Source organism: Choloepus didactylus, chromosome 21 (assembly GCF_015220235.1).
Source record: "Choloepus didactylus isolate mChoDid1 chromosome 21, mChoDid1.pri, whole genome shotgun sequence".
Lineage (NCBI taxonomy): Eukaryota > Metazoa > Chordata > Mammalia > Pilosa > Megalonychidae > Choloepus > Choloepus didactylus.
The window spans coordinates 10,689,353-10,711,351 of record NC_051327.1 but is presented as its reverse complement, the minus strand read 5'-3'; the positions used below and the strand labels follow the sequence as shown (position 1 = coordinate 10,711,351).

General features: G+C 40.1%; 1 protein-coding gene across 3 annotated transcripts in view; it reads right to left on the bottom strand.

The window, feature by feature from the left end:
* TPST1 (tyrosylprotein sulfotransferase 1) overlaps nucleotides 1–18,403 on the bottom strand; it is a 162,623-nt gene extending 144,220 nt beyond the window's left edge. The window contains exon 1 of one of the 3 annotated variants that reach the window (XM_037814971.1): nucleotides 18,110–18,403. The gene's annotated coding sequence lies outside the window, so the exon portion shown is untranslated. The remainder of the gene's footprint in view (nucleotides 1–18,109) is intronic. The other 2 variants (XM_037814973.1, XM_037814972.1) reach the window with 2 other exon arrangements.
* Between the last annotated feature and the right edge of the window lie 3,596 nt (nucleotides 18,404–21,999).

Here is a 21,999-nt window from a genome sequence, read left to right as displayed (position 1 = left end):
CTAAACTATGGACTTTACCTAATAGTACAATATAAAAATGTGCTATCATCAATTGTAACAAAAGTTCCACACCAATGCAAGTTGTTGGTGGTGCAGTGATGTATAGGAATCTTATATTTTATGAATGATTGTTCTGTAAACCCACAAGTTCTACAATAATAATAATAATAATAAAGAGACAAAGGATTTGAATAAACATTTCTCCAAAGATTATCAAATGCACAATAAGTTCATGAAAAGATGCTCAATATCATTGGCCATTAGAGAAATACAAATTAAAACTACAATAACATAACTCTGCATTCCCACTAGGATGGCTACTACTATAAAAAAAAATTGAAATCTGCAAGTGCCAGTGAGGATGCAGAGAAATAGGAACCCTCATACATTGCTGGTGACCACGTAAAATGGTGCAGCCACTATGGAAAACAGTTAGGCATTTCCTCAGAAAGTTAAACACAGAATTATCATATGACCTGGCAATTCCACTCCTAGTTATATACCCAAAAGAAGTGAACAGAGGGACTTGGACAGATATTTGTACACCAATGTTCATCACAGCATTATTCACAATAACCAAAAGGTAGAAGCAACCCATACGTCCATTGACAGATGAACAGACAAACAAAATCTGGTATATCCATACAACGGAATATTATTCAGCTGTAAAAAGAAGTGAAATACTGGGTCAAGCTACAAGATGGATGAACCCTAAAGACATCATGTTGGGTGAAATAAGTCAGACATAAAAGGAAAGAATATTTCTCTTATAAGAAATACTCAGATAAGCAAATTCATAGGGACAGAAAGCAGAGTAATGGTTACCAGGGTGGGGGGAGGGAAGAATGGGGAGTTACTGCTATATGAGTATGAGTTTTGGTTCGGGATGATGAAAGTACTGTGTAACTTTCATCATTATCTATTTCGAGACTCAGTATCTTCCATGTACTTAATGTCAAAGAATTGTGTACTTAAAATGACTAAAGTAGCTTTTATGTTATGCATATTTTACCACAACTACAAAATAAATTATTTTTAAATAATATAAAAAAGGCAAGAAAAACAACAAAAAAGAAGAAATCACCTTTTCCAGTTTTTGTAGATTGGCCTGTGTGAGCACTCTCTTTCAGAGCTCCGTCTTCCTAACATTAATTTAGAGAATAGTTCATTGTGGAAGTGTAAGGTCCTCCCTATCCTTTTCTGAGCATGAGTTATCCTGGGCATGTGCACATGGCCCCAGGAATTCCCCTGTTTACATGGATCCAAATGCCATCTCTTCTCCCTACGAAGTAGTATTTTGTCTCGTTCCCAGATGCTCTATTCTAAGTCTCAAAGACAGTAATCTTTTGCCCCAAGTCACTGAAATTTGACTGTTTCTTACAATAATTTAGCTACCTACAAGCAGCTTCTGCATGCAGGGCAATTTTGGGATGGTGAGACTGAGACGAGTGTCCTGGGTCAGTCCCTTCAAGCCGCCACCAGACAAGCTGGCACAGACATACATGCACCCTAGTGCACAAGGATTACTCTGTTCCCTCCAGAACCAGGACTGTGAGGGCAGACTGGGTCCACAGTCAGCTACTGAGAGAATGGGGGAAGGACCAGAAAGTACACCATGAGATTTTCCTACCATTTTAAAGTTACTTTTTACTTGATTCAGAGCTCTCCCTGTTACCACAACCATTAACTATTTTCTGGAGCTTTGATAAAGATGGTTCTGCCACTTCTTGGTTTTTGCTTAAGCTTCTTTGGGAGAATAGAGCTCTGGATGTATCACTCCACCATCTTGATGACCTTCCCTGTTTTGTTTTGCTTTGTTTTGTTCTTTATCACCTTAATTTTGCTTTAGCCCAGACACTTTCATATATAAGTAAGGTCTAGGAAATTGTACTTCTGACCCAAAGTTTCTCAGAGCTGGAATTCTGTCATCTTTTCTATGAAAAGCTGAACATCAAATCTTTGGTCAGAAACCATGTAATTTCTAATGGCAAAGTTGAATTTCGCCTTTATAGTTTGATTTCCCTCACCTTCCACATGATTAAAGAATACAGCATACCTACAACTACATATTGCTAATTTTTCCAGTACAGAAAATTTCCTTGAGTTTAATAATGAATGAATAAAATGCAATCCCCTTTTAACAACTAAAATGTGGAATGTTCTTGCTATACAAGATTACTCCACCTTTCAATAAAGCAAACATTTATTGAGCATAAAGATGCACCATCTACCTTCAAAGAACCAGCAACTTAGCAGGGAGAAAAGACAAGAAATAATACATATTACATAGTGAAATAAGAAAAATGTCATACAAAAGGTATGAACAAACACATATGGGAATTTTGAGGAAGGATCAGGAAAGGCTATATAAAGAAAAGGGCCTCGGAATGAACCTTGGAAGATAAGGCAGGAGTTCCCTTGTGGGGATTATGGAAGAAAGAGTGCTTTAAACAGAGAAAACTACATAACAAGAAGTCTCAGAGTAGAAGAGGATAGCACTCATTCAGTAAATATTAAGTAAGCAGCCTAGCCAAAATACAGGGAAATAATGGGACATAAAACTTATAAAACAGAATTACAGAATCTCAGTTTCAGCGACCTAAACAAATCTGCTAAAATGCAATGTATAAATCCATTCCACTACATAAATGGAAGAGAAGGCTGAAGGAAACTTTCCGAATGGTGGAGAAGACCTCTGAAAATCTACTCATCCATAAATGCATTGAGAACATCAGCAAAGTGATCAAAATCAACTTTTTCAAACTCTGAAAATTAAGCAAAGGCTTCCAACAACCCAAGGAGCATTTACTGAAGAAAAAAAAAACAGCTAAACCTCAGTAATAATAGGAAAATTTATGGCATTTTAACTCATCCTATTGCTCTCTCTCCCCAGCTCCGTAGATGCCTTGAAAACCAACAGCCTTGTAACCATAGTAGCTGTAAAAACAGTAGCCTAGCAGCCACTTAAGGGAGCAGAAGGGACTAGAAGTTCCCCCCTAAGCCCCACCCCCAGAATACCATCATTATTTAAGTTGTCATTTGTCACTATATAGGAGCTCAGTGGAAAAGTTCCCTTCCAGAGCTTATCTTTATTTGACCTGACTCAGAATTCCTTCAATGTCAGCAGCGCTATACCAGGGAAATTATCAAAAACAATCATGGACAATTATTGATGGTTTCAGCAGCCTGAGGCAGCTGTAACAGTTGAGACAAACAAGACATTGACCAAAAAACGTAAAAGGAAAAACTGAGGAATAAGATGTCCGCAGAGGGTTGAGGGAAGTTCTGACATATTCCTGGGAATCTAGAAACCATGTGGATGTCTAGGAAAGATCTGAGAAAGCACTAATGTCTATCTCTGGCTTGCTTGATGGTGAAGGCTAAGGTACAACTGTTAACTCCTGGAGCACTGAAGGGGTGCTGCAACATACACACAGGGTCCCTCAGCAATGGCTGGGAGATTTATTGGTTCAAGACATTTAAGGAAATCTGTCCAATCATTAGCTGGCTGATAAGCAAACCAAGCAGAAATTTCAGTGGTTGAACCCAACAGAGGATATAGACTTGACAGAATTAGTCCAAGAAAGTAACTAAACAAACAGGAACAATAAACCTGAGAGGGGGAAAGTGGGCATCTGATCTCCAGATTAGCCACATTACATTATTTCAAATGTCCACTTTTAAACAAAAAATTACAACAGAAGCAGAGAAATAGGAAAGTATGACCCACACAAGGGAAAAGAGGCAGTCAATAGATACTTTCCCTGAGGAAGCCCAGATGTTGAACTTATTAGACAAAGTCTTTAAATAAACTATTGTAAACATGCTCAAAGAACTAAAGGAAACCATGCTTAAAGGAAATTATAAGAATGATGGACTCACCTAATAGGGAATATCAATAAAGAGGTAAAAATTATTCTAAAAAGAACCAAATAGAAATTCAAGGGTTGAAAAGTACAATAAGTGGAATAAAAAATTCACTAGAGGGGCTCAACAGCAGATTTAAGCTGGTAGAAGAAAGAATCCGTAAAATTGAAGATAGATCAATAATCCAGTTTGAGGAACAGAAAGAAAAAAAGAATAAATAGATCTTGTTATTCTTGTGTGTGTGCTAATGAAGGTGTCAGGGATTGATTTGGGTGATGAATGTACAACTATGTAATGGTACTGTGAACAATCAAAAGTACGATTTGTTTTGTATGACTGCGTGGTATATGAATATATCTCAATAAAATGAAGATTAAAAAAAAAAAAAAAAAAAAAAGACATAATGCTGAGCAAAATAAGCCAGGCACAAAAAGAAAGATATTGTATGTTACCACCAATGTGAATTCTGTGAAAAATGTACAATGTTTTATACTGTAGAATGTAGGGGACCTAGAGATACCAATTAGTGGAGGGGGAATGATAATCTAATAAGAACAGATAAACTATGGAGGGTAATCTCAATGTTATGGGAATGCTCAGGAATGATTATGGTTTGTAAACTTTCTGGGATATAGTAAGATCATGTTAGAAGCAATAGAGTTATTTTAGGTTTTTTTTTCTCTTATTCCTTTGTTTTCTTAGGGGTTGTTAATTTTCTTGGGGTATGGTAGGAACATGTTGGAAGCAATGTAGTTATTTTAGATTATTTGTTTTTCTTACTCCTATGTTTGGACATGGTTTATTAATTTTCTTGGGGTATGGTAGGAACATATTGGAAGCAAAGTAGTTATTTTAGGTTATTTGTTTTCCTTAATCCATTGCTTTGTTTGAAATGTTGTGGGGTCTTTTTGGTTGTTGTTTGCCTGTTTGTTTTTAACTTTTTGATAAACAAAGTTAAAAAATTGAAAAAAAATCAGTAGAAAAATGGGAGTAAAAACTAAATGACAAATAGGGTGGGATGGGGGGATGGTTTGGGTATTCTCTTTTCACTTTTATTTTTTATTCTTATTCTGATTCTTTCTGATGTAAGGAAAATGTTCAGAAATAGATTGTGGTGATGAACGCATAACTATATGATCATACTGTGAACAGTTGATTGTATACCATGGATGACTGTATGGTTTGTGAATATATTTCAATAAAACTGAATTAAAAAATAAATAAATAAAATAAAATAAAATAAAATAAAATAAAACAAATTTGAAGTATGATACACAAACCCTATGTTCTGGTTTGCTTAGCTGCTGTTATGCAAATACCAGAAATGGATTGGCTTTTATAAAGTGGATTTATTAGGTTACAAATTTACAGTTCTGAGACCATAAAAGTGTCCAAATTAGGGTATCAACAAGAAGATACCTTCACTGAAGAAAGGCTGATGATGTCCGGAACACCTCTAACAGCTGGGAAGGCACGTGGCTAGCATATACTGGTCCTTTGCTCCCGGGTTGCGTTTCAAAATGGCTTTCTCCAAAATGTCTCTGCGCTCCTATCTTTGCTCCATGCTTCTTATCTCCTGACACATATTTATTTGTTTCCTGTCTATCTTCCTCCACTGGAATTTTAAGTTCCATAAGCAAAGGAAGTTCAATTATTCAGTTTTGTTTACTGCTGTATCCCAAGAAATATATGTTTCAATAAATTCGTTTTCAATAAAAAAAAAAAAAAGAATAAATAGAAATGAACACAGTCTCAGAGATCCATGGGACATAAGTAAGCATACAAACATATGCATAACGAGGGTTCCAGAAGAGAGAAGTAAAAGGGAAAGAAAGAATATTTGAAGAAATTATGGCCAAAACATCCCAAATTAAATGAAAAACATTAATATATATATCCAAGGAACACAATAAACACCCAGTAGGATAAACTCAAACAGATATGCACCTAGATACCATGCAATCAAACTCTCAAAAGCCAAAGAGAGAGGATTTTGAAGGCAGCAATAGAAAAGCCACTCATCATAGTAAGATGAAAAGCTAACTTCAGTAAGATAAAAAGCTGACTTCTCCCAAGAATCCATGAAGAAGTGGGATGACATTCTCCCAGTGCTGAAAGAAAAAACTGTCAACCAAGAATTCTATGCCCAGCATGACTATCCTTCATTAAAGAAGGAGAAATTAAGACATTCCCAATAAACAAAACTGAGAGAATTTGTCACTAGCAGAGTTGCCCCACAAGAAATATTAAAGGGAGGACTTCAGGCTGAAATGAAAGGACCCTAAACAGTAACACAAATTCACATGAAGAAATAAACAGCAATGATAAAGGTAACTACATAGGTAAATACAAAAGATAGTATAAACACATTTTTGTTTGCAACTTTAATTCTATCTCAAAAACAATTGCATAAAGCAATAATTATAAAACTGTGTTGATAGACTTATAATGTATACAAATGTAATCTGAATGACAATAACCCAAAGGAAGGGAAAGGAACAGTTAAATTAAAGCAGTTTTTGTATACTACTGAAATTAAGTTGGTATTAAGCCAAACTATATTGTTATACTCAAAACATTAATTGTAATAAACAGAAAAATAAAGAAAACTTATAGTAAAATAAACATGAGAATAAAAATTGTATACTGGAAAATAAAACAAAAAAAGGAAGTAATGAAGGAATTCAGGAAAAACAGGCATTAGATATATAAAATACAAACAGCAAAATGGGAGACATTAATTCTAACTTAACAGTAATTACACCATACGTAAATGGATTAAATACTCAACAAGCAAGAGACTGGCAGAATGGACCAGAAAAAAATTACAAAACATGATCCAACTATATGCTTTCTACAAGAATCACATCAGAGTCAAAGACCAAATAGGAATAAAGTAAAAGGAGGAAAAAAGATAAATCATTCAAACATAACCAAGAGAACTTGTTTGACTATACTAATGTCAGATACAATACATTTTGAGACAAAAAAGGACATTTTATAATGAATAAATAGCCAATCCATCAAGAAAGATATAACATCACTTATAATGCAATAGAGGCCCAAAAGACATGAAGCAAACACTGACACAATTGAGGGGAAAATAAACAATCCAACAATAACAGTTGGAGACTTAAGTATCCCATTTCAATGATGGATAACAAAGCTAGACAGAAGATCAGCAAGGGAATAGAAGACTTGAACAATGCTACAAACCAACTAGACCTAACACACATCTATAGAACACTCAAGCCAACAGCACCAGAACACATATTCCTCTCAAGTGCACATGGAACATTCTCTAAGATAAACAATATTATTAGGCCATAAAACAAGTATTAATAAATTTAAAAGGACTGAAATCATACAAAGTATGTTCTCCAATCAAAATGGAATGATATAAGGAATCAGAAGGAAATTTGGGAAATGCACATATGTGGAAATTGAATGTATTATTATTCAATAAATTATAATAAATTATAATTATAATAAATAACAAATTATTATTATTCCTAAATAATAAATGGGTCAAGGAAGACATCACAAAGAAAATTAGAAAATACTTTGAGATGAACAAAAACAAAAACAACATACCAAAACTTGAGATTCAACAAAAACAGAGCTTAGAGGGAAATTTATAAATGGGGATTAAGATATCTTTTGAGGAGACCCAATTCAACCCTTAACAGTAGCCCAACTACACACTAAACCTTTTAGGGTGACTACCTACTAAAAATGGAAGATTTAAATAGAATCTAGAGGCTCCTAACATAATATCCAAAATTTCCAGGATACAATCAAAAGTCACTCATCATACAACCCCCCCCAAAAAAAATCACAACTTGAATGAGAAAAGACAATTAATTAACAGCTATTAACACTAAAATGAATCAGATGTTGGAATTATCTGACAAGGACTTCAAAGTAGCCATCATGCTTTAAAGAACATTTAGATACACTCTTGAAACAAATGAAAAATAGAAAATCTCACACAAAAAAAATAAAAGATATAGGAAAAGAACCAAATAGAAATTATAGAACTGAAAAATTCAATGCCAAAATTAAAAAACAAAAAAACTCACTGGTAGACTCAATAACAGAATGAATATGACAAAGGAAAGAATTAGTGAACTTGAGAATAGAACAACACAAATTATACAATTTGAACAACACAGAAAAAAGTAAACTAACAACAACAAAAAAAGAACAGAGCCTCCTGAACTGCAGGACAATAACAAAAGATCAAACATTTTTGTATCATTGGAATCATAGAAAAGAGGAAAAAGACAGTGGTGATGAAAAGGTATGCTAAGAAATAATGGCTGAAAAGTTCCCAAATTGGGCAAAGGCATAAGCCTACAATTTAAGAAGCTGAATTAACTTGAAATTGGATAAACTCAAAGAAACCCGTAATAACCCACATCATAATTAAACTTCTGAAAACTAAAGTCAAAGAAAAAGATCTTGAAAGCAATCAGGGAAACAGGACACAATATCCACAAGGAAACATAAATTTGAATGCAGAGGGATTTCTCATCTGGAACCACAGTAAAACATTTTGTAAGTGATGGAAAAAAACTGTCAACTGCAAATTCTATAAAGAGAAATAGCAGATACAACCTAAGATGGCGGCTAGGTGAGACAGGGCAAAAAAACACCTCCTTGAAAAATACTAGATAAAAACCAGAAAGAGACCCAGAATACCACTTCCAGCGATGCACCAGCCAGACAAGGTCTGCTAAATCCACAGGGGCCATGCACTTGGTGAAAACGGGAGTCTGCATTCTGAAACAAGTGAGTAAGCCAGCTGAAAGTCCTGCAGCTGCACTGTGGTGTGAGGAAACTGCAGGTTAGCGTTTGAAGACAGACTAGATCTTTAAAGAAAAAAAAAAAAAAAAAAAAACCCTGGGAGCGGCTGCAGATACAGCAGTGAGAACTGCTCAGTGAAGCATTGCAGGAGCAGGCTGTAGCCAACGCCTCAGTGTCTGGCATGGAGGATAGCCCTCCCCACACCTGCTGCTGATTGTCCCAGGGACAGAGGGACAGAGGGTAGAGCCAAAAGGAGAAAGAAACCGCACCCCTTGCAGCCGGCTTCCTGGCGTGCTGGCAACACTTCTGCCTGGGGCCATACCCACAGCCCAGAGCCACACCAGGAAACCCAGTCTGATGGGGAGTGTACCCCACAGCACCCCGCACACACTACAATATCGGCCGTGGACAGTGGCCTTGGGTGCAACCACAGCTAGGTGTCCTGGAGCTGGGAAGGCGGAGCTGTGAGAGAAGGGTGGGGTTGAGACACTCCATTCAGCCATTTTTCCATCAGGCTGGAAGTGCCCCTGCACGGCTTGGCAGCCCAGGGCTTCCCTTGAGGCAAGGCGCACACTTGTGACGTAGCACACCCTTCCCTCAGCAGAAGTCCTGGAAGATCACAGCTATCAAGCAAAGCAAATGCCAACAGGCCAAAACAACAGAAAATCTTAAAGCATTTCCTAAAACCAGACGATATGGAGAACCCAATCCCAAACACCCAAATCAAACGATCGGAGGAGACACAGTACTTGGCACAATTAATCAAAGGACTACAGTCAAAGAATGAGAGTATGGCACAGGATATAAAGGACATGAAGAATAACATGGCACAGGATATAAAGGACATAAAGAAGACCCTAGAAGAGCATAAAGAAGAAATTGCAAGATTAAATAAAAAAACAGAAGATCTTACAAAAATAAAAGAAATTGTTGGCCAAATTAAAAAGACTCTGGATACTCATAATACAAGATTAGAGGAAAGTGAACAACAACTCAGCATCCTATGAGACCACAGAACAGAAAATGAAAGAACAAAAGAAAGAATGGAGAAAAAAATTGAAAAAATCAAAATGGATCTCAGGGATATGATAGATAAAATAAAACGCCCAAATTTAAGACTCATTGGTGTCCCAGAAGGGGAAGAGAAGGGTAAAGGTCTAGAAAGAATATTCAAAGAAATTGTTGGGGAAAACTTCCCAAACCTTCTACACAATATAAATACACAAAGCATAAACGTCCAGCGAACTCCAAACAGAATAAATCCAAATAAACCCACTCCGAGACATATTCTGAGCAGACTCTCAAATACTGAAGAGAAGGAGCAAGTTCTGAAAGCAGCAAGAGAAAAGCAATTCACCACATACAAAGGAAACAACATAAGACTAAGTGGTGACTACTCAGTGGCCACCATGGAGGTGAGAAGACAGTGGCATGACATATTTAAAATTCTCAGAGAGAAAAATTTCCAATCAAGAATACTTTATTCAGCAAAACTCTCCTTCAAAATTGAGGGAGAGCTTAAATTCTTCACAGACAAACAAATGCTGAGAGTTTGCTAATAAAAGACCTGCCCTACTTCAGATACTAAAGGGAGCCCTACTGACAGAAAGAAAGAAAGGAGAAAGAGATACTGAGAATTTTAACAGACATATATAGAACCTTACATCCCAAATCACCAGCACACACATTTTTCTCTAGTGATCACAGATCTTTCTCCAGAATAGACAATATGCTGAGACATAAAACAAGCCTCAATAAATTAAAAAAAAAAAAAATTGAATATATTCAAAGCACATTCTCTGACCACAATGGAATACAAATAGAAGTCAATAATTTTTGATTTGTAACTCCACTATTTACTTCCTACAGGATATAAAATACATAAACTCTAATGACAAATCAGTGGTTTTAGACTCAATGTAAAATATGTAATGTCTGACAAGATCCACATAAATGCGGGGGAATGGAGGACTATAGGAACATAGTTTATGGGTCCTATTGAAGTTAAGTTGGTATCAAAGAAAACCAAGATTGTTATGGATTTAAATGGTTAAATTTAAGCCCCACAGTAAACACAAAGAAATTAACAGAGAATATGACCATAGAGATGAAAAGCAGAGTATGGGTTATGAGAAGTGGGGGAAGGGGCAATGGGGAGTTAAGAAATGAGTGTAGCGTTGCTGTCTGAGGCGAAGGGAAATTTCTAGTAATAGATAGTGGGAAGGTGATAGCATTACAACATTCTAAATGTGATGAATCTCACTAATGGAATGCTAGGGAGGGGGTGGAATAGGAAGATTTAGGCTGTATATATGTTTCCACAATTGGAAAAAAAAAAAAAAAAAAAGACAGTCTAAATAAACGACAATTGAATGCCAAGGATGATCCTGGATGGGATCTGAGGATGGAGGACAGGAGGCTCAAAGGGACACAGTTGAGACATAAGGAAAAGGAAATATAGAATGTAAGCTTTGTATCAATGTTGAATTTCTTGAACTTCTTAGCTGCGCTTAAGGGGATTGCATAAAAGAATGTTCTTGTTCATGGGAATTGTATATGTGAATTACAGTGTTTGTTCAAGGATGTGTGCAGCTTGCTCTCATATGTTCAGAAGACAGAGCAATAGATGATGGATGATAGACAGGGAGGGAGGGAAGGAGGGAAAGAAAGAAATGGCGGTGTAACAGCATGTTAAAGTTGATCGGGGTATCGGGGGAGGGGGATCAGGGTATGCTGTGTATGGGGTTTGTATTGTTTTTGCAACTGTACCTGTAACTTCGAATTTATTTCAAAATAAAATAAAAAAAAAAGAGAAATAGCTCACAAAATCTATAAAACAAAAGAAAACAAGAAAAATGGAAACAAAGAAATTGACAGTTTATATTCCACCCAAGAAAAATTACAAAATATATTGATAACAATACATGAACAATTACAGGTGTCTCCTATAACAGTAATTAAATATTTGGGAATTATAGATTCCCCACCATCACCAATGTCAATGAGGTTCATACAGCTATAGAGTTTAACTAATATTCCCTAATTCTCTTGGTCAAAAAGTAATTATGCCACTGTTAAAGATCTTTTATCAATTTGACAGTTTTTGTTCTAGTTAAAAATTTCAAAGCTTAGCAGCCTAAAATCAGAGTATATTTATTTAAAAAAGATACAAGATCTAAATACTTCAACCATCTGAGCCCATCTATTTTAAATAGAATCTGCTAAAGAGGAAGCTTGAATGAACCTCTATAATATTGTCACAGTTTAACCACCTTAAAAGCCAAATCATTTCAGAGCAAAATAGATTTATCTCAATCCATTCTAATTTATAAAAATTCTGTATGTGAGTTTTAAAACCAAGAATGACTGTGTAAACATAACTAGTGACCTGTTAAGCAGTAAGAAAGAACAGCTGGTCAGCTTGCAAAACTGTAAATTCAAGATCTGTTTCATACTATATACCAACTAATTCATTTAACCAACTTGTATCAAATTTCTAAAATACACCAAGTACTGTGCAAGGTGTGACCAAAAGATAAATAAGGTAAAGGCATTGCTCCCGACTTCAAAGAACTCTGTCATGAGAAAAATGGATCCATGAAAAAAATAACTTAAAAAGTGCCTTAATAGATAGATGTACAAAGTACCAGGAAAGTGAGCAATTAACCATGCCAACAAAAGTGACACTTTCCTGGTTTTTAAAAGATGAGTTAAATACTATTGTTCCCCAGAGTTCTATCACTACCTCTTTGTATTCTCAGCCCAATTCTCAGCCCTGGCTGCAAATCATCTGCGGAGCTTTTTTTTTTAAATGATAAGGTCTGGCCCTGTACCAGACCAACTGAATCAAAATATCTGTGGATGCCCCCTTCCTGTCCCCATCCTAACCCTTTAAAAGGTCCCCAGGAGTGAATCTCCCTGGCAACGTGGAATATGACTCCCGGGGAGGAATGTAGACCCAGCATCGTGGGATGGAGAACATCTTCTTGACCAAAAGGGGGATGTGAAAGGAAATGAAATAAGCTTCAGTGGCAGAGAGATTCCAAAAGGAGCCGAGAGGTCACTTTGGTGGGCACTCTTACACACAATTTAGACAACCCTTTTTAGGTTCTAAAGAATTGGGGTAGCTGGTGGTAGATACCTGAAACTATCAAACTACAACCCAGAACCCATGAATCTCGAAGACAACTGTATAAAAATGTAGCTTATGAGGGGTGACAATGGGATTGGGAAAGCCAGAAGGACCACACTCCCCTTTGCCTAGTTTATGGATGGATGAGTAGAAAAATAGCGGAAGGAAACAAACAAACAAACAAACAAAGGTACCCAGTGTTCTTTTTTACTTTAATTGCTCTTTTTCACTTTAATTATTATTCTTGTTATTTTTGTGTGGGTGCTAATGAAGGTGTCAGGGATTGATTTAGGTGATGAATGTACAACTATGTAATGGTACTGTGAACAATCGAATGTACGATTTGTTTTGTATGACTGCATGGTGTGTGAATATATCTCAATAAAATGAAGATTTAAAAAAATAAAAAAGGTCCCCAGGTGGTTTTAAAGTAGTGCCTGGATTGAAAACCACTGGACTAGGCAATCTCTTCTACTTCTGACAACTTCAGCTATCATCTTAATGCAGACTTTCCAAATACATCTCCACCGTCAGGTCCAACCACTCTTCCCAGCTGCCTCCTGGGCATCTGGATGTTACCATAGGCACTACACACTCAACAGATCCAAAACTGGATTTCTATGTTTCCCTCCAAAACCTGTCTCTTTTCTTATATTTCCTATCTAGATGAACTAAACCACCATTAGTCCAATCACCCAAGACAAAAATAGAGAAGTCATCTTTGATTCTTCCTTTCCCTCTCTCTCATTTTCCATACCTCACCAGCTCTCCTTGGTCAGTTGATTCACTCTCAAATCTATCCCCTCATCTCCATTCCCTCAGCCTCAGTGGGCTCATCATCTTTCACGTGGATTCCTGTAAAGACACACACACACACACACACACACACACACACACACACCACCCATAATTAGTCTCCTTGCATCCAGTCTTGCCCCCTCTCTAACCCATACTCCATAATGGTACCAGAGGGATCAGAAAGATCTTTCTGAAAAAAATCTGGTCACAATACTCATTCATGTTACCTTCCAAAGCAGGGATTACAGAGATGAATCAGAACACATCCTGATTTTAAAATCCTAACCTTAGAGCCCAGAAAGAGAAAAACATGTAAACAAGTAAATGAAACAATGACAGGTACTCTGACAGTAGAGATCAAGAAGATGAACAAGGGGAGAGGTGTGAGAAGGCTTTACTGCAGAGGTAATCCTAAGCATGTACATCTACACATGAGTAAGATAGGAAAGGGCATTCCAAAGAGAAAGGGAAACACAAACAAAACTATCTAGGCAAAAGGCCTGGCATGCAGCAAGACACAAAGCCGGGAATGAGCCAGACTTTCTCCATAGGTTCAAATCCTTCAAAGGCTCCCTGCTACTGTCAGGACAAAACTGCTGTAAGACATCCAAGATCATTTGTGAACTGCATCTGTATACCTTTCCAGCCCAATCTCTCATCATGCCCCAAATATCCCCCTTCCTCCAGTCACTCCAAATTGCCAGTTCTTTCAAAAATGCATCAGGTTTTCACACACCTTTGTTCATATTAATCTTTCTTCCAAGAATGCCCATCTCCCTTCTCCTTTCTATATCTAGATTCAGTTCAGGAACCATTTCTTCTGAAAACTTCCTTAGTTTACCAAGCACCTACTATGTACCTTACTTTGCCAGTTTACTTTGCTTTAAACTGGAGACAGAATGAGATATGACACAGCCCCTTTCCTAAAAGAGTTCTGTAACTAGTCAGAGAGAAAAATAAGAAAACAGACCATTTTAATAGTGTAAAAATGCAGATAACAATCACAGAGTGCTGTGGGATCACAAAGAAGTCACCTAACGTAGACTAAGGAGGGGGATAGCAAAAAATGTACAAGGTGCCTTTGCAAAGAAACCTGTCCTCACCCTGTCCAGGGTAGTACCCCCAAACCATCCTGTGCTCACCTCTGTCAGAGTCTTTAACACACGGTATTGAATGGTCTGCTTCTTCAACTGCTTTCTATGCTATCAAGAAGGGCCCAGGATGAGGATGAAGCCATGCTGCATACTAAGTATTTGGGAACTGATGAGAATTTTTAAAGAAAACAAGTGGCAAGATCAGACTGATATTTTGGAAATGTAGTCAATCCCAGCAGCAGTGTGAAAGATGAACTAGAGTGCAGGACTCACAGGCAAGGAGGCCCATGAGGCAACTGCTGATTCTGCTCAGGAAGAATGCCACCAAGGCCTGAACCAGTTTTCTGGCAATGAGGAAAGAAAAAGATTTGAGGTAAGACCAATAGGATCTATTATAGATTTAATGCGAAGAGAGAAGAGGATGATGATGCTAAGGTTTCTAAATTGAAGATCTTCAAATAGGAGGAGTGTGGGTATAGATGGTTGAGGGTGGTTGGCACCAGGACAGGGGAAGGAAATGATAACCAGGTTGAAGTACCTAGAGTATATCCAAGCATAGTTGTCCAAAAGACAGATAAAAATAGGGACCCAAAGTTCAAGAGAAATGGGGGACTGAAAACACATCTTTAAAACCATAAACATACAGGTGCTATTTGAAGCCATGTAAAGAAGTATAATCATGCAAGATTAGAGGGAAACAGACACAAGAACAAAAAATAAAACTCTAAGGAATGCCACATTAATCTAAGAAAAAAAGAAAGGATGGTGGAAACCTAAGCATGTATGCAAACTGAGAAAAAAACGAGACTATGGGGAGAGGTTGAAGATGTTAGCCTTAGAAAGGAGAGCTTCTCTTCCTCTGAGTTAAAATGAAAATAGATCAGAAATCAGAGAGGTCCAGGCACAGACAAAAATGACAGACCTTGAAGAGTTCATGGTTGATAGCTGTGGAAAAAAAGTGTGGTGGCTCCTCAAAAAGTTAAACAGAGAATTACCATATGACCCAGCAATTCCACTTCTTGGTATATACCCAAAAGAAGTGAACAGATAAAACAGATACTTGTATACCAATGTTCATAGCAATGTTCAATAGCCAAAAGACAGAAACAATCTAAGTGTCCATCAACAAATTAACGGATAAACAAAATATGTGCATACATCCAATGGAATACTATTCAGTAGAAAAAAGAAATGAAGTTCTGATGCACGTGACAACATGGATGAACCTTGAAGACATCACGTTGAGTGAAATAAGCCAGATACAAAAGAACAAATATTGTCTTCTTCCACTTATATGAAATATCTAGAATAAGCAAAATTCAAATAGACAGAAAGTAGATTAGAGGTTACCAGGGGCAGGGAGAGGAGGGAATGGGGAGTTTCTGCTCAGGGAGATGAAAAAGTTCTGGTAATGGATGACGGTGATGGTAGGACAACACTGGGAGTGTAATTAGTGTCACTGAATTGTACACTTAAAAAGGTTAAAATGGGAAATTCTATGTTACATATTTGTTACCCAATAAAATTTTTTAAAAACTTTTAATTAAGAAAAAAAAGAATTGGCCCATCAATTTCTTCTGTGAAGTAGGAGGCAAAATAAGCCATGAAGAGAGGAAAACAAGAGTAGGACAAAGAGAGAAGAATGGTAAAGATATATAAATAGCCATTTAGGTTTTAGGACATAAGAGGTTCCCTTGGAAGCAAGTCACAGGATCTCCAGGCAGTGCTAACAGCAAAAGTGAAGTTGGATTCCATAAGTTTAGAACAGCACCCAGCAGCTCAGTTACATGATTTTCTCCAGCCTGCCCTGGGGAGCCCAGGAGCAGAAAAGGAAAAAAGCTGACTGCTTGATTCATCCAGGCTTGGAGAACAGCAGAGCAAATATGGCAAGAATGGCATGAAGCCAATAACACTGCTTTTACAATTTTTTTAAGTCAAATTTATTTTACCCATTTTAAAAATCGACTGACTTCTCTGATACAGTAGCTATTTCATCTGCTAGCTAGAGTGTTAGCAAGAGGGGGAAGTTGGAGGATGGGGGTGGGTGGTGGGTACATAATTCCTCTTTCACTCTGTTTTAGAGAAGAACTTGACAGAACTTTCACTCCTAAGCATATATGATCCCTGCAGCAGCGGATTCCAAGGACTCCAACATGATTCCTTCAGACCCTCTCAAAGAAGGAAAATTCACTGCAGCTCTCTGAACTATCCAGCTGATAGATAAATGCGTGCAACATTGCTTATACACAACACTATGTCATCTTGGAAGTAGGAGCAGTTTCTTCCCTAAAATGAAAGGTTCAGTAAATACTGTAGATGGAGTGGAGTAGGGGGGAATAATTATATTGCAAAGCTCCCTGAATAGCAGCCTAGGAATCCTTTCCAAAGCCAATTAACATAAACCAATGTTATGACTCAAGGATGGCAGAATTCAGTCTCTTCTGTATTCAATAACGGCAGAGTAAACAATAGAAAATGTAGTCCCTTTACCACCCTAGTGTTCACCAATTCATCCTGCCATCTCCTACACCACTCTTCAAATGGAGGAGTCAAATCCCTTGTGATATTAATATGTACCTCTGGCTACCACCATCTGGAGAGTGCAAAGGCCTAGAAGGAGGAAGAGGCTAGCATGCATGAGCGCCCACCAAGTGCCAGGCCTACTGTGTGCCCGACTCTGGACAAGGCACTTTACAAGTTATAGGTGTAGAGCCCCCTGCAAGCCGAATTAAGATGTTAAAGCTATGGGTCTAGAATTCAAGAAAGAGCAAATGTCTGAAAGTTTAAGTGTAAGGGAAAGGGAGAAGTCTCAGCGATGGTGCTTGATGAAAGCCAGGGAGGAGTTGGGAAAGGATGGCGTCTGGGAGCCAAAGGGCAAGACCCAGGGACACCTGAAGGGTGGGGGCTGAAATGTCGAGAGGAGACGGTATAATGGGTAGGGATGGAGGGCGAACTTGAGGAAGCGAAGCCTGGGTAGGCAGAGGTGAGGGCGAGAATCCATGCTGGCCGGGCGGGGGTCTCATCCCGGGAAGGCGTCCCAAGGACCGAGGGGGAGGGAAGGTGGTAACGAAGCCGCGACCAGGGAGGGGAAGGAGGAGAAGGGAGAGAGCCAGGGACCGACCACGGCCGGGGGAGAGCCGGGCGACGGCAAAGCCCGAGACGGGTAAGGGACGATGGGGGGAAGGGGTGCGGGTGCGAGAGCCCAGCTAGAGCAGATCCGCGGGCGCCGCACACTGAGCGGCCCAGGCAGAACGGCGGGGGGGGGCAGAAAGAGAGAGGTGTAGGCAGAAAGCGATGTGGGGCCGAGACAGACCCCGGCCGGGGATCGGAGCCGGTAGGTGGTGGCTGGAGGCTAGCGGGGCCGGGACGGCGTTCCGAGGAGCCGCGGCCAGCGCGGCGTGCCCCTTACCTGGGATGAGCGGGGAGCCGCCGCGCTGTCTCCTCAGCATCCTGGGCTCAACCGCTTCTCCCTCCGCCCTAGGTCGGGGCCATCTCGCCCGTCCCGGGAGCCCGACCCCACCGCCAGACGCCAGCGCCTGCCGACCCGGCCCGGCCCCGCGGAGCTGCGCTGCCGCAACCCGAGTCAGCGACCGCCTCAGCAGCGACTCCCGCCGTCGCCGCCTCAACGCCTAGCGCCAGCCTCCTCGGCGACCGTGGAATCATAGGCGTCCTCCGATTGGCTGCCGGGATCCCGGCCCGGGCAATGTGTCGAGTTCTGTGACTCGTGGGTTCCAAGGGAGGCGGGGCGTGCGGCTCGGCTTGGAATCCAGCCGGGTTCCGACAGCGCTGGGGGGCAGGGTCTGACGTCGCGGCGCGGAGGGCGCCCCCGGCCAGCGCCCCGCCCGTCCTGCATCCTGCGCGGTCTCTGAGGCGGCTTCGCGGTCACCACCTGCCTCGGCGGGTCGTTACCAGAGGAACGGTGCCCCGTGGCAAAGCTGAAGGGGCGCCCCGCGCAGGTGGAGGTCTACAGCCCACCCCTCCAAATCCCCCACGTCCGTGGCTCTAAAAGCCCTTTCTCCTCCTGGACTCATTTCGTCCTTTTTTCCCCCCTTTAATGAAATCCTGGGGCAGGACGAGAGAACGAGCTTTCCCAGGAAATCTCTGCCCATCCACTGCTTCAAAACCACATTTCTGCCCGCTGCTTGGCGAGGAGCTTTCATCTCACTGGAGAGAACTCGCAAACGCAAGTTTCAAATTCTCAAAATATTCCCTGCCACACAGCAGTGTAAGGGAGTGATAGCAAATTCTTTCCGGACCGCAGGCATAGGCACTGACTACTAAGAAGAAACTTACAGCTAGGTGGGAAGCTGGCCTTTGTCCTCTTAGTACTTAGCAAACTGTGAGAACAAATTCCAGACCGGGGAAATTCAGGAAGATCAAGGGACACAGGTCTCTACAGTGAAATCTGGCAGGGAGGTGGGGTGGCAGGATGTCTCACTGAGCAGGACAGCTTCAGGGGGCCCAAGCCCACGCTCTCCAGCCTTTGAGCCAGAGGCAAAGAGCAACTTGATCTGAAGCAAAGCTCGGGGTATTTGGGAACAAGCTGAGCCTTTCCAGCTTTCTAAATCTGCCCCCATCCCACATAGTATATATATTAATAAGAAAAGTCTCCAAAATATACTTAAGTGAAAGGAGTTGTAAGAATAAATAAAACAAAATAGAGTTTAATGGCTAAGAGCTTCAAAATAGAATTGGGAGGTCATTCTGGAGATTACTTTTTGGCAAGTATCAGTCGGCTATCACAAACTGCTAAATAATGCAAAGCCTCAAGCAACAATGTTCCTTATAACCCCAAGGATGTCCAGACACCATTAAACAAACCATGAGATAAAGAACTCAGCTAACTATCTAACTTGAAGGACAATTAGAGTGCCCCAAATATCTACCAACCACAACAACTTGTGTAATCTTTTTCTTTAAAAACCCTTGCCTGGAGATGAAAGGACAAAATTTGGGTTACTACCCAAATTTGTGCTCCCAGAATTGCAATTCTGACACCCCAGATAAAAGCCTTTGTTGCCTTGCAGCTTAGTTTATTTCTCAGTTGACACAGTAAAGTCAAAAACAGTGTGTATAATATACCCATTTGTTTTTAAAGTATATATGTACTTTCCTGGGAGGACAAGCACTCACCGAGACCCCAGGAAGAGCCCGGAAGCTTCTGCTCTCTAGGCCAGTCTTTGTACAGCTTCTGCCTTGGGGATTCATCTCCTGCTAAGAAGACCTGGCAGAGAGCAAATGAGGACTCCTTACTACAATCACCTCACTTCCCAGAAGGAAAGTCTCTCTGCAGGCTTTGAGGGGAACTGAAAAGGCAGCACAGTCCTTCAGAGCGGCTTTTGCCTTGAAGGGTTGTTGGGATGAATTTGTTTTTTGGAAGGACAAAAGTGCAGCAGATCTGCCTGCATGCATTGTCATTCCAGGATCTGGCATGGAGAGAGGATGGTGGCAGAGGTGGGATGTGGCAAAGAGGGGGAAGCCCTCAGAAATGAAAAATTGAGGAAGAGAATCATGCCAGAGCCTACCTTTTCATTCTCTTTTCCAGGCCAAGGGAGGAAATGAGGTGGGAGAGCAAGGGATCTGGAAACAACATGGAGAGGACAGGCTACCTTTGCAATGCCAGTAAAAGAGCAAAGATGTCTCAGAAAGTGTAGATGTGGCTGTGGGAGCAACTGGAGAAGGATGACAAAGGGCACTCCCAAGGGAAAGGGCAGAAATGATGAGAGAGGATGGTTGTGTCTTTCCAACCCTCTGTCATATCCCCACCTCGGGCCTGGCACTGGTTAAATGAATGGCTGCATGAATGAATGGATAGCTGAACAGCAAGTCTCAGCTGTCAGTGAAGGCCATGAAAGCAAAGAAGAGAGGGACACAGTGAAGGTAACAGGAGGGCACTTAAATCACTCAGCATCCTGCCAAGAAGGGCAGGGAAACTGCCAAGTGAGGGCTCTCCAGCCAAAGATCCTTAATGGGGAATTGAGGGTTAAACTCTCACTCAATTTCAGGTCATCCAAGAGGCCTGCTAATCTGGGACAAGATGAAACACTTACCTGCAAACAGCATCAAAGAGCCAATGAGCTGCAGGGACACTTCACAATTCTCTCGTAGCTTGTGGGGTGGATTTGAGACAAAACGAAAATGGTGATACAATCTAAAGAAAAGGGGGAAAAAATGAGCTTGCCTCCTCACTTTCCCCACCCCTAGAACCAGGAAAATCATCCAGGTCAGTCCCCTAAGCCACATCATCATTTTAAAATGAGAATCCATCCAGCCTATGAGCAGGCATTTTCCAAATGGCTACAGAAACCCTGCACCTTCCAAAAATACCTCTTCAAGGAGCTCCTGCCAGGGAGAGAGGGCCATGTGCCCAGACTGAACCAACCAATTGGGCTTTCTGAGCCTGGGAGCTGCCACCCCCATGTGCTCTGCAGATTCCAGATACGGGAAATGCCCCCTGTTCCACACGTAAACACAGCCAGACGATACTGGTGCTGAGCATTGGAATGGGAGCAAAATGTCCTGTAGCTCTTCTTATGAAAAAAAAAATAAAAAAGAAAAAATGGATTATTGGCTTCCAGCAGTGGCTCCAAATCTAGCTATGTGCATAAACCACCTGGGCAGCTTTGCAAAGTAGACACCAAGCTCTCCTGTTTTACTGGAGCAGAAGCTCTGGGGGAAGGGTCTAGGAATTTGTATTTTCTTAACAGCTCCCTGTGGGGTGGGGAATGGGGGATTAGTGACTGGGGGGAGGCAGGAAGAGGACTTCAGAGGGACTAGCTGATGATCTTCTGTTCTTGAGCTGGGTGCTAATCACATGGTTTGTTAACTTTGTGAAAATTCATTGAGTTATCCATGTACGTGTGCTGTCTTATCTACGTACGCGTGCTTTTCTGTACGTTTGTTACACTTTAAAAAGAAAACAAGGAGAAAATGCCCAAAAGGACATGATTGGGGCAATTGAAAAGATTAAAATATAGGCAGTATGCTTTTTATCAATGTTAAATTTCTTGAACTTGATAACTGTACTTTATGTGATTACATAAGTGAATATCCTTGTTCTCAGAAAATATACATAGAAATATTAAATGGTAAAGGAGCATGATGTGTACAAACTGTCAATGTTTAGAAAATAGGTAGATGATAAATATCAATAGATATTGATAAATGATAGATGATAGAATGATAAAACAAATGTAATGAAGTGTTAAAAGTTGGTATATCTGGGTATCTGGGTAGGGGTGCATATTGGGGTTGTCTGTATTATTTTTGTATTATGTTTGCAAACTTCCTGTAAGTTTG